Genomic DNA, 13,612 nt, shown 5'->3' with positions numbered 1-13,612 from the left:
TATTTTTCCTCTGTATTGGGTAAATGAGCTCCTTTAGAGCAAGTTTAGCAATGCAGAAGAGCCACTATGAGAAAATTAAAAAAAAAATTAGAAAAGTTTTATATTTTCTTGTAGCCAAAAAACCCATGGAAGAAAACAATGTGACATCAAACTTAGTGTTTCAAAGTTAAAGAAATAGAGTTGACATGAAAATATATTACTAAAAATACTTAGATTTCTGGAATACCAATGACCTAGTAAAAGCCATAATTACCAGCTTTGCCACAGAGCTACACTTCAAGAATTATTAGGCCTTCTATTAGACCTTTTAGAGGAGAAAATTAATGTAAAAATTTCACCAAAAAACTCATTATGTCATAAATATTAAGCTTAAAAAATGCCTTAATAATTACCTAAACTAAGAGATAGATCCAACCACAAAAATCTTTTAATGGATAAAAAGTTAACACCTTACATAGTGAATGGGGAATGAGTATTAAGCATGGCACAGAATTAAAGAGCATAACACACAGCAAAATAAATAGGACTTTGTTCCCCAAACTAAAAAGTGCCTAAGACTTGTCTAATTATACAGAGCTTTTAGGTAGGCAGCATTCTGCACCTTCACATTTCATATCAACATCTCCAAATCCATAAATCACTGTTTTAAAGTGGTTTTTTACTCTATAAGCTGAGTAAAACACATCCAAAACCAATTGTTTTTGTTTCATGATACTCTCCATTATTTTATACTCTGGTAAGAATCTAAATTTCTTTGGGTTCCCAAGTTGGAAGCCAAATAGGAGAGGTTTATCTTTCTCTCCTTGTAGTAAGAGACCCCAGGGAAGTCTGGCTGTAATGTCTGAGCTTCCGTGAATTCTTTTAATATGAAGACTGGGACTGCGCTTTCTACTGATCCTTATATTCTCCCACAGTGCTGGACATCTAATGGTCTCAAACTGAATTGAAAAATCTGGAACACTGTAGTCTCAGTGAATAGGTACTTGGAAAAAACAAGAATTATAGTAGATTCAAAGATGGATGATACTTTATGTAGAGTCTAAAAGAACTGATTCAAGCTAAAGACTACAGAAAAAAAATCCCATGGTATTTTTCTATTAGTTTACTTGGGTAGGGTGCCTGAGTAGCTCAGTTGGTTAAGAGCCTGCCTTCAACTCAGGTCATGATTTGGGGTCTTGGGATCAAGCTTCACATTGGGCTTCCTGCTCTGCAGGGAGTCTACTTCTCCCTCTTCCTCTGCCCCTAATGCTGCTTGTGCTCTGTCTCAAATAAATAAATAAAATCTTTTTAAAAAATTGCTTACTTGGGTAACTGCATACAAAATGAGATGAAAATATAGATGTATATATGAATACTGACTAGTTGAAAGTGACACAAAATTACACATTTAATCAGAGTGAAATCAGCCAGCCAAAATTGGAATGTACATAATATGCCAATAAAAATGCAATGCTACAAGAATGCTTAGTAATTAATGTTAAGGGAATAGAAGTTCAGAATGAGTGTTATTATGACTATAATTGATATTAAATCTTGACTTACCTCCATAATTTAGGAGTCATAAAAAGATAGAAGTCATCAGACCAGGCATATAAGTCGGATGCAACTAGGACAGAAATACAGAAAAAAATGTTCCCAGTTCTGGATAACCTTATTTGAAGTTCTGGGTTACTGAACTTGATTAATCAAATGGTTCAAGTTTTCAGGTGAAATGGTCTAAAAGATGCTGATATATCCAGAAGGCATATTACTGAGTTTTTTTAAAATGCTATTTTGGAAGCACAGATTGATATTTTAGATTTCCTTATATATCATTAAAATGGTACATTAAAAAATCAATTCAAAATATAGAATGTGCAATTTCTTTCTGATGAAGGTGGTTGTTTTTTATAGCAAGTAGTAACTAGATAGACAGAAGATACTTTGACTTTTTAAATAGAAATCCTACAACACAAGGTTTAGCTCCTAGAAAACAAAAATTATTGCCAATTGAAATTTTCCCTCCTTTGGCCACGTTTTAAACTCCTGGCTACAATGTACTGAATCCCTGTTTGATTTGTTCTAACACTTTTTTACTCAGAAGCAAACCTGATTTAGGGCAAGAAGAAGAAAGTCACAGGCCTCTTAGAACCTTCATTTTTGCTTAACTGTATTTCTCCATCAAAACCAAGTATTCATGTAAGGAATCTCAATTACCTAAACCTATTTTTGGCCATCTCCTGGAATTTTTTGTTATATCTCCTTTGAAATGCCACAACTGCACATTTGGAAAACTTGTCTTCCTGGTTTTCAAATTTCTGTTTATTATTATAGCTCTTCAGCCAGAATGCCATGTCTTTGTGCTGTACTGTTTCTTGAAACTGGAGACCAGCACATTTCACACAATTCAATTACCTGCCTTTCCATTTGAGAAATTAAAGCCATGTCAATTTTATAAAGTTTTAACTGACTGAATCATTTGAACTTTAAGTTCTCAGTTTCATTCCCTCAATCTAATACTGGGAAAGATCTTTGTTTTATTAATAAATATGAAGGTAAGGTTCAAGAATATAACACATTTAGTCATTGATGCTCATAACTAATACAAGAGTAGGGATTTTCTTATAGGCATAAGCTTAGGATATGACAGCCTAAGGAAAAAAAAAGGGGTTAATTTTTAGAAATGTTTGAGATTACATACCTCATCAAACAGTTTATTTATATAAATTTGTGCATCACATATTTCTTTTTAAAAGAAAAAGATTGGGGTCCTCAGTTGGTTAAGCATCAGACTTGTGATTTCGGCTTAGGTCATGATCTCAGGGTTGTGAGATCAAGCTACAACAGTTACATCTAGTTAGATCTACTACAACAGTTACATGCCCAGTTTCTTCGTTACTTTGTTACTATCTTAAAATCCTTCTCCATGTAGTATATATTGCTATATTTAATTCCATTACTTTGTCAATTTCTATTATTTTGTTTCAAGAGGCCATAATGTCTCTCTATTCCATATTCTATCAAGACGAAAGTTCTCTAATTTGTTTTCCAGGCAAAGGCCTAATTACTTAGTTTTAATCCAGTTATTCAAATTCATCTATATGTTATTCAAATTCATGTATCTCAAGCATCTGCCTCAGGTCTTAAGACAGAGGTCCCAAGTTTACTTTTCAGGGAATATTGCATTTTTTCCCCCTTAAATACTTATTCACAAACTAGGGAAGTCCACTATTTAACAGTTCAGTACATCTTTTTTTGAAGTACATCTTTTTTTTTTTTTTCTTTAAGATTTTGTTGATTTGAGAGTGAGAGAGCTCAAGCAGGGGGAACAGCAGAGGGAGAGGGAGAAGCAGGCTCCCAGCTCAGGATGGCTCAGCTCCATCCCAGGACCCTGGGATCAAGACCTGAGCCAAAAGCAGACGCTTAACCAACTGAGCCAAACAGGTGCCTCAGTTCAGTACAACTTAATTTACAGCATACAGGCCACAAATGATAAAATGAAGACTTTTTTTTTTTTTTTTTTTTTACTGAGTCAGCAGAGACAACGGTCTAATTCCCCTGTGCTTCCCCAAAGTTACTTACAATTCTGTGACGAGAGGATCATATCATGTGGCAATTACTGCCCTTTACTAGAGTGAGCCGTTGTCAGGCACTCTGCTCTATACAATGTCTGTTTTCTGCTTCCAGTCTCAGTCCTTTCTCCACATGGTCTAGGTACACATGGAATAGTCAGTTCTCACCTTTTGGAGGGGAGGCAGTGGCGGTGTCAAAATACAGGCCTAGAAAACAGGTCATAAAGCAAATCATTATAGAGGCGAAACTGCTTTGCCATATAAACCATATAATTGCTGGTTGTAATTCTGGCTTTTGGTTAAATATTAAGTGTAACAGTAAACCAACCTCAAAGCCAAATCAAACTCAATAGCAACAACAGATCTTTCAAAAACTAATTTACATACAGGTTTTGAAAAACAGACATCAATGTCATAAAGATTTTATATAAAAGCTCTAAGGGTACATAAAAATAGATCCTTATCACATTATAAATATGACTTAAATGTCCTAGCAGAAAACAAATGCTCCACATTTGAGCCACAGTTTTGTCTTCAGTTTCTAAAAGCTCTCTCTGGGGTGTACCTGGCTGGCTTAGTCAGTAGAGCATGAGACTTGATCTTGGGGTCTGAGTTCAAGCCCCATGATGGGTATAGAGCTTAAAAAAATGCTTTCATTGGTGTGATGTGGATAGTCTTTTATACAATAGCCCAAGAAAATTTATTAGAAAACCTATTTCACTGAATAAGGTGGTACCAGTAAGCAGATGGATTCAGAAGCATAGTATTTAAAGAACTGCAGCAGATGCTCAATACGCGTTTTTTTTCCTTATGATTATGACGATGTTTTTTGAAAAGTATTTTTTTTTAATTTTTTTAAATTTTTTTATTTATTTATGATAGTCACAGAGAGAGAGAGAGGGAGGCAGACAGGCAGAGGGAGAAGCAGGCTCCATGCACCGGTAGCCCGACGTGGGACTCGATCCCGGGTCTCCAGGATCGTGCCCTGGGCCAAAGGCAGGCGCCAAACCGCTGCGCCACCCAGGGATCCCTGAAAAGCATTTTTAAATATAAATACTTTAAAAAAATAAATATACTTTTCATTCTATCTCCCATCTCCTCAGAGACACACAAATAAAGGCCAACAGAAAATAGGTTAAACTATACTTCATTGACAAGCTTTAGATAATCAATTAGATTACCAATGGCCCTCCAGAGGGATACTGAAATTTCACAGGCCTTCTGTTGATAAACCTACCCACAGGTTTTGGCTTTAACACTTTTTTTAAAAAGGGCATTTCAAGAGAAATAAGACTCGAGTCTTAGTAGGTGGCATACAATCAAAGGAGCCCTGTATACGTAGTAAAAGTAGAGAAATTCTTAAATGCCAGGAGGAGCCTGGGCATTTCTGTATTTATCTAGCGGGCATTTAGCCTTTCCAGAATAAATTTATCATAAAGATATTATTGCTGATTTTCAGCAATCAGCTGCCATTCACCAAGCACCCACTATGTTAAGTTTGCATGCAGAGTATACAATACAGAGTTAAAATAATCCCTGTCCTTAAATGTTCCAGGTCAGGTATATGAGCACAGAAGAGAGAAATGGCATTTCTGGCTGAGGAGGAAATATGAACTGGGAAGATTTAATGCAAGGGGTATAGAGCCTGAGAATATTTGACAGGTGAGATGAGGGAAAGGGTATTCTAAGAGTAAGCAACCTGAGCTAAAGTTTAGATGTAAATTAGAGAGGCATTTGGAAAAGGAGTATTTCGATTTGGCTTAACAGCAGTTATTTGGTTATTGTATCACAATTATTACCGTAGTGTAAGGTAATCTTACCTAGAGAAAAAAAAATCCCTGGTGGTAGGACTTTGGTTATGAAACCTTTTCAAAATTTCTCACTTGATTTGTTAAAATCCATAGACCCCCTAGTATTTGGGGCAAACTTGTCTAATTTAATCCTAGATTTCCTTCTAATTGTGGGGTTTTTTCCCCCTTCAAATCATTCCTTTTTGGCTCTCAAAGGATTGCAGGCAATCCAATACTCGTTTTCTTCTAAAAACAATCTCCTACATGGTTACACTCATTTCCCTACCTATTCCCCAATACCAATCTCTCTTTTCAATCTAGTGTAGGTGTTTTATTCCTTCCTACTTGATGCTTTGAGTCATATTTCCTGCACTTGAAAGTCTCTGATTTCTTCATTTCATTGAATTAATTCTACTTATTCTTTAAGCCCAGCTCATCTCCCACCTAAGAAGTCTTTTCGGATGGCTTAAGTCCACATTTTCTGTGAGCTTCTACTGAACTTCAACTCTGCACGACAGAATTTACACTCCACTATTTTCTAGTTGTTTCTCGTATGTTAGTACATATTTCCATCTAGGCTCAAAGTTCTTTGCTGACAATGACCATCTTTTTTTGGACTGCGGCAAAGTACTGGCCATAGAATAGGCCCTTAAGAATCACTTGAAAAATCAAAACATTTTAAAGTAAACTCTATGCTACATGTGGGGTTTGAACTCATGACTCCAAGAACAAGATCTGCATAATGTGTACTGACTGAACGAGCTGGGGACTCCCAACTTCTAAAAAATTTTAAAGTTCCATTTTAATAACTATTTTTTAGTGACTTAAAATTATATTTACTCTCACTCACAGGTTTGAGGCCTCAAATTATAACCAACTCAGATTTTTACACTATTCAAGAATAGATGTACATGAGTAGAACTGTCCTACTGTACTACATGAATATAACATAACCATGATCAAAACCAGTGGCCATACTTGATAATCCAATCCCTTCTTCTTCTTCTTTTTTTTAATCCAATCCCTTCTGATGCAATTTCTGACAGTAGGAGAGATCTATAAGTACATGGACTTGCTTACAATCAACAGATTATAACTGAAAGTTTCATAATGCGAATCCTTTACAATGTACATCTTTGGTCAAATCATGAATACAATGTAATATTGTTCAGCTTGAAATAAAGTGAAATTTCCTTTAAGGAAATTGGAATTCCTCAAGTTGAATCCTCAGTTAATGTCCCATTAATTCAGTTAAATGCTTTATCTGATAAAATTTTAAAATTCTATTATTTTTCACTTAAAGTACAGCAAGTGTCTCTCCTTCTCTAAGTTCCAGTGGGGATTGTTTTTCTTTCTTTTTTTAACTGTCTCATATAGTCAAGATGTCGGTTTGACAAAGGGTAGGAGAAACAAATCTAACAATTTTTTTCTATAATGGCAAAGTTAAACATATAACTTGCAAAATTCTAAGTTAATATTCAAGTTTCCACATAAATCTATAAGATTTAACTTTTTTCCTTTGCCTTTATAGTATGTCAATATAAAGAGTTATATGAGGGATCCCTGGGTGGTGCAGCGGTTTGGCGCCTGCCTTTGGCCCAGGGCACGATCCTGGAGACCCGGGATCGAATCCCACATCGGGCTCCCGGTGCATGGAGCTTGCTTCTCCCTCTGCCTGTGTCTCTGCCTCTCTCTCTCTCTCTGTGACTATCATAAATAAATAAAAAATAAAAAAATAGTTTGTATCTATTTAAAAAAAAAGAGTTATATGCAAAATGGTTATATTGGAGGATGATTTTGCTTTAGGATTTTAAAAATATGGGGCAGGACAGAGCCAAATTTAATCTCTCACTTATAATTTTAAACTGAGGATTGGAGAGAGACTGGAACTTACTTAAGGTCATACATCTAACCAGTAGTAAGTACCACAGCCAATTTTTAAATATCTGAGTAGGACCACACTTAACTTCTCTGGGATAGGAACAGTTTAAACTTCTATTTACATTGTCATTTCTCTAGCAAAATAACCAAGCTACTTAAAACACTTCTTTAGCATAATATTGAGAAATATGAATTTATTGTACTGCATTATAACCTTTTGCTCTGCTTCATTTCATGGTCTTCTAAACCAGTGGGAAATCTTTAGCTTCTTTTACATGCTCAACTGTTATCTAAAAGAAATGGCACCTTGATGACACTGAAGAGACTGGTATCAGAGGGAAGGGCTCTGAACAAAGTGACTTGGATGAATGAATAGCTGTACACACATTACTGAATGAGAATGAACTGATGGAACTTTGTCTGAGATCTTAAAAATAAGGACAAAATCATAGAAAATAACCAGATGTGCGTATCTAGAATCAAGTTAACGTAATGAGCATTTTCATTCCTAATTTCTATTACCGGATCTTCCACATTATTCCTAATTCTTGTATGAACTCCTGAATAAATACTAATTCTAAGTTATTTCTTTAGAGATGCTTATATTATTTTCTGTGGGTGCAAGTAACAGAACCAAAAGCACAGTCTAAAAAAGAATTAATCTAAAACATCCATTTTACGATTTTTATGAGAACTTTCATCTTTTCAACCATGAAAAATTAAATATAAAAATATTGACTACTAAAAGTAAACACTGAATGCACCAAAGTTCTAAAATTCTAAGATTGTTGATAACAGAATTCTAAAAGTTCTGACTTACATTTTAAAACTGCCATGTTAAAAATAAATCAGATTTATTCATTCAATATTAATTTAAATGCTTGCTGGATATCTACTATGTGAGATGTTTTCAGTTTAGTTTTAATGTTGCCTTTATATGTGTAAGGAAATTGTTATTAGAAGTAACATCAGGTATCACTAATTTTAAAACTACAGTCCACACGTGAATAAATTAAAATTATGAAGATACAAACAGTATAATTTTATATAAAAAGATTATCATACTAAGACAGGAAATGAAGCAAAATGAAAAGTAAATTTAGCTAGAAAAAGTAATTTCCAACCACTTTAGACCCCTCCGTGGCTAATATTACAGTAGGCTCCCTTATCCTTGGCTTTGCTTTCCATGGTTTCAGTTACCTGCTGTCAGCTGCGGTCCAGAAGCAGATGATCCCCTTCTGATGAAGTATCAGGTCTATAGTAGCCTAATGCTACATCACAAGGCTTATATCATTTACCTCACTTCATCACATAAGGGATTTTATCGTCTCACATCATCACAAAGGTGAGTACAAGGTATCTTGAGGGACCACATTTAGGTTAACTTTTATTACATTGTTATTGTATTTTTATTCTTAGCTATTGTTAATCTTACTGTACCTGATTTACAAATTAAACTCTACCATGGAGATATATATACATTTATATATGAAAACATGGTATGTACAGGGCTCGGTACTAGCTGTGGTTTCATGCATCCACTGGGAGTCTTGGAACATATCCCCAACAGATAAAAGGGGACTACTATATGCAGGCCTGGACTGAAGATGAGGTCGTAAGAGGATTTCACCATTCTCATGCTTCCTTTGTGCCATGTGTTGTATTTAGAATCTTGATATCAAAATCCTTTCTAAAGCAAGGATATCTCACGCTTTTTATTTGTCTAAAAATGAGGATAAAAAAATAAAAATAAAATAAAAAATGAGGATATGGAGTATTCTCTGGAGGCGAGCAGTTTATTTTAGAAAAGTTATCAAAAAATGAAAACTAGTTTTAGAGTAGCAAACGTGTTCGGTGAGTTACCAAGGAATTCATTTGTTAACTATAGAACACCTAAATATTTGACAAGGTAGGTAGGTTATGTCTAGTTTGGGTGGATTAACTATGAAGAGCAACAGAGGCTATGTTGTATAGTGAACAAGCTATTAAGATTGGTTTGGTAATATACCTGGGGCCCTCAAACGAAAGTAGAGCCCAGAAACTAGATTTCCCAATGCAGAGCAGAGCATCGGAAGGTCACAGGTTTGGGCAGACGGGGTTCAGAGGCTGTGTACCGTGGAGTTGAGGCAGGCAAGGTTTGGGAGGGAGAGTAGCATGAACACAAACGCAGTGCTAGGTAAAGGAGGAACGCCCAGATCTCAGGTAAGGATGCAAACGAACACATCTATTTCTTGAGGTGGTAGAAACAGAATTAGTTACAAAGAGCTGGTCTGGTCAGATTCTTACGCACAAGCTTGTATGATTTCATCGGCTTAAGCAGGGCTGACTTGGACTTTAAAGCTGTCTTAAGCAAACTACTATAGGGTCAATCAGATCATCGATGAAGTGGGAACAAAAGGCCATTAAGTAATTTTAATACTTTTTAAAGTACTTAAAACTTTTAAAACCCTGAATCTTGAGAGGATAGAGAAGCTAACTGAAATTCCTGACCTCCATAGTGCTTTCTTGTAAAATCTGAGAAAGAACATCTGGGAATCCATTTCAGCCTGCTACAGACAATTTCTCTTAAGACTTACATCAGATATATTGTCAAAGTTTTTCTTGCCTATGTTACCTAGGAGATAATGAGAAATAGAGCCCTTACAAAATAACTATTTCACATATAAAACTCTTATTACCTGGCAAACATCATTTCATGTTTCTAATTTATCTTTCCTTCTGATCCTTCGGTGAAATTGTGATCCTGGTGATCTATAAATAGGTTTGACCTAATTGAGACTGAGAGAATTCCACTGAAGAGCAAGATCTAATTTCTGGCTGCCTAGGGAGTGGTTTTGAGTGGCCCAATATCGGGATCAATGTATTACATACCAAGGAAAGGAACTACCATGTTACTGGTGTTGGTGCTAGGTGAGGCCACCAGTTCTACATCCTACATTAGTCATAAATGGGCAGAGTTAATACACAGTCTTTGGACTCAAGCCTGTTAGGCTTATGGCCCAACAGCAGAGAAATAGAAAAATCATCACAGTAGGATGTAAGATAAACAATAAAAACTTGTTATGAGGATGATAGTACAGAAAAGGGAGAGGCTGGGAGGAGGTTGCCCTTCTAAGCTAATACCTGAGGAGGTTACTAAAAGCTCAGAGTAAGCATTTGCTATACTGCATGGAATTGCTTGATGAGACAGAATGAAGTTTATTATTTTTAAGCCCTGCCAGAAGTCCAATTCTTTAAGTTGATAGGAAATACTAAGAAAATAATATGTCTGATAGCTTACGGATTATCTGCCAAACAAGTCACAATTTATATCGCATAGTTTGTCTGCAGCCTTTTAGCTACAAAAGGTCTATTTTTCTTAGATTCTAAAGAGCTTCCAGAGATACACAGCGTGTTTGAAATGACAATGGTGCTTGATGCTTTACCGCCTTAAAAACAATACAACCAGGTGTAACATAGGTTGTGTAGACTTTATTCTGGACAGTTAGGCGGGGGCAGTTTACCCAGGACTATGCCATTATGCTGAAGCTGACTGAATTCATTTACCTGCGTGTATGTCCGTGGGCCATACAAACACACTCCATGTCAAATCTCACCAAAACACACTTCTAAGAACATGTCTCCCTGAAGTGGGACAATAGTACCATCATGGAATATTCGAGAAAATAATCTGCTTTTGGTAGAATATTTCCACATACAAATCTATCTTTAAGGTATCAGTATTATTTTTTAGCATTTTAGTGCTTAATGTTTGTTAATTTTATCTCCTCTACCTCTTAATATAGGACAGAAGCTGTAAATATAATTACTAAGAGCATGATACCTGCAATCAAACCACCTGAGCTTGAATAACTGACCATCCCCACCCCTTACAAGTTATATGGCATCAGGCATACTGTTTTCCTGTAACTCCCATTTCTTTGCTTGTAACACAGGGGTAATGATGTACTTCCCTCACCAGGTACTTAGGAGACTTAAGTGGGTTATAAAATGTAAAAGTTTCTGGCAAAGGACAGTCAATGTACTAACAGTTATTTCTATCACTAATAGCAGTATCTAAAGCTTGGTTTCTATATGCAGTTTAAAAAAAAAACCAACCCTTTGGTATTAAAATACTTTAAAATTTGATTTGGGTCATCTTCACTAAATTATGTAAAACGATAAAAAAATTATTGGTTTATTTCCCAGAGTGGTAAATACATCTTAAAAAATGTGCCACAGTTGACGTTCATTATTGTATTTACAATTATCTCATATCCATAATATCTCATGTAATTTTGAAGAGAACAAGAGTAGTTTGAAAAAGTACTTAACTATAAAAACTCTTAAAGGCCTGGATTAAAAGATGTCATAAAATTATCTTAGCCAAGCCATAACATTGTCTCAACAATGATTTGGCCCCATAACAACTGGCAAAGATACTACAGAATCATTTCCTGCATATTTGATGCCAGAATCAACTAGACCCCACTGCCAACTTCAGAGTGATATTGATCCTCCTGGGAACACTTCATTTAATAAGTTACTGAGCACCTACTATGTGCCTGGTGAGACATGAAAAGCTCTATTTGAAGCTGGATTCCCCTATATTTTACTACAAAAAGAGAATCCCATGAGTGGTAATTCTAAGTCCAAGCTATGGCCCTGCAGTCTTATGAGCATACAAGCACCACAGAATATAAACATCAAAGAATGCCTGGTTGATAACTCATCTCAAACTAAAATGTACAATTAAGATTTCTGTAGAATCAATTCCTTCCTGTAAGTTTATCTGTATTTTTCAACTTTTCTCTTTTGAAGTCTTAAGAGGAAAATGAAAACTTAATAATCTAGTTCTATACCGGATTTGTCCAATACCCTTCAAAAAGTAATCCTTCTTGAAAACAAATGCCAACCTATGAAAGCTTTTAGTATTTAAATATTATGTTCCAACTCTAGTATTTGATAAGTTAACATTTTCATTTATTTCATAGTTCTCAGACAAGTGACGTGTTTCTGGAAATCTTGAACTTCTTAGGGTACCTTCCTTAGACATTGTCAAGTCTGTTAAAACAATGATTATCAGTAGAAAATATCCAAAAGCAAAACAAAAAAATCCATCATTTCCCTATCACTTTCTTTAATCAAAAATTGTCCTTTGTTAGCACAAATGCTCTTGTATTTTAAAGGAGTTAAGATGATGTATTCATTTTCTTCATTTCAAATAGTATATCTTTAAACCTAACTACCCCCTTCATTCCCATTTCATCACTTTTGAGGTCCTTGATAAAGCAGTCCACTTCCATAATGCACACATTCAAGTTGGTAAAAAGCCCTTGCTTGTTTTAAGGAGCTGTATTTTCACCTCTGAAACTCGATCTTTCCAGTTTTGCTCGAGTGCAAAACAAAATACCCAAGCTAAGACTGTTATTTGTCTTTTTTTTTAAAGATTTTTATTTATTTATTCATGAGAGACACACAGAGAGAGAGGCAGAGACAGAGGCAGAGGGAGAAGCAGGCTCCATGCAGGGAGCCCGACGTGGGACTCGATCCCGGGTCTCCAGGATCATGCCCTGGGCTGAAGGCAGCGCTAAACCACTGAGTCACCTGGGCTGCCCTGTCTTCTCTTTTTCAAGAAGTTTCTCAATACTTTCATCCATTCCTTATGATATTTGGACACCCCATTTTCAATTCTCTGAATGCACTCTAGTTGGTTCACACCATATTCTACATGTATCCTGACATGAGCCATACACACCAAGACTTCCAACCACGATGGTTTATGGGAACAAGTGTTTATTAGCATATAATAGGTTAACCTAAATAAACCGTTTTCATGCTAGTTTTGAAATTTGTTCAAACTCTACCTAAATTCCAAATTAAATTATCCAACTTGGCTATCCACAAACCAAGACCATCTGGTATTGTTGAAAATAAGAGTACACTAAAGGAATTCTCTTTTTTTGGATGGGGGGGGGATTTAGTTTCTTAATGAATATACGAAGTATAGTAAAAAACACCATAAACGTTTCCTGAAGAGTATAACTAGTAGAATTTTCTAAAATGAGTAAGTCAACACTTTTTAAAGGTCTCAATTCCTTGAATTTTAGAGGTAAACATCTAAGAACCATTAATTTTTAAAAATGGTACAATAGCTTATTTATTATGGACCTGAGGCTTTACCTACGGGTGGTTTTCCGTTTTTTTATCCCCCCCCCAAAAGGATGCAATAAACCACTAAAACGCTGACAAAACTGGCACAACAAAGGGTCTGACTTGAAATCTGCCATAGGCCTGTTTTGGTGACAAATACCCCTCCCTTTCACAAATAGAGTAAGATTTTTAGGCTTCCCGAAAATATTTTCTTTATTCTACTAGCCAAGTTTTCAGGTTCTAAACCTTCCTAATTTA

The 13,612-nt window shown here is 35.6% G+C and overlaps 1 long non-coding RNA gene across 8 annotated transcripts in view; it reads right to left on the bottom strand.

The window, feature by feature from the left end:
* LOC129516525 (uncharacterized) overlaps positions 1 to 13,612 on the bottom strand; it is a 115,890-nt gene that overhangs the window by 28,952 nt on the left and 73,326 nt on the right. For all 8 annotated transcript variants that reach the window (XR_008665775.1, XR_008665773.1, XR_008665772.1 and 5 more), the window contains 2 exons: positions 3,562 to 3,758; positions 1,543 to 1,606 (listed from right to left, as the gene is read on the bottom strand). This is a non-coding gene — a long non-coding RNA (uncharacterized LOC129516525). The remainder of the gene's footprint in view (positions 1 to 1,542; positions 1,607 to 3,561; positions 3,759 to 13,612) is intronic.

This window comes from Nyctereutes procyonoides, unplaced genomic scaffold (assembly GCF_905146905.1).
Source record: "Nyctereutes procyonoides isolate TBG_1078 unplaced genomic scaffold, NYPRO_anot_genome, whole genome shotgun sequence".
NCBI classification, from domain to species: Eukaryota; Metazoa; Chordata; class Mammalia; order Carnivora; family Canidae; genus Nyctereutes; species Nyctereutes procyonoides.
Note: the sequence above shows the minus strand (reverse complement) of the source record. Positions and strands in the feature narration are given on the sequence as shown.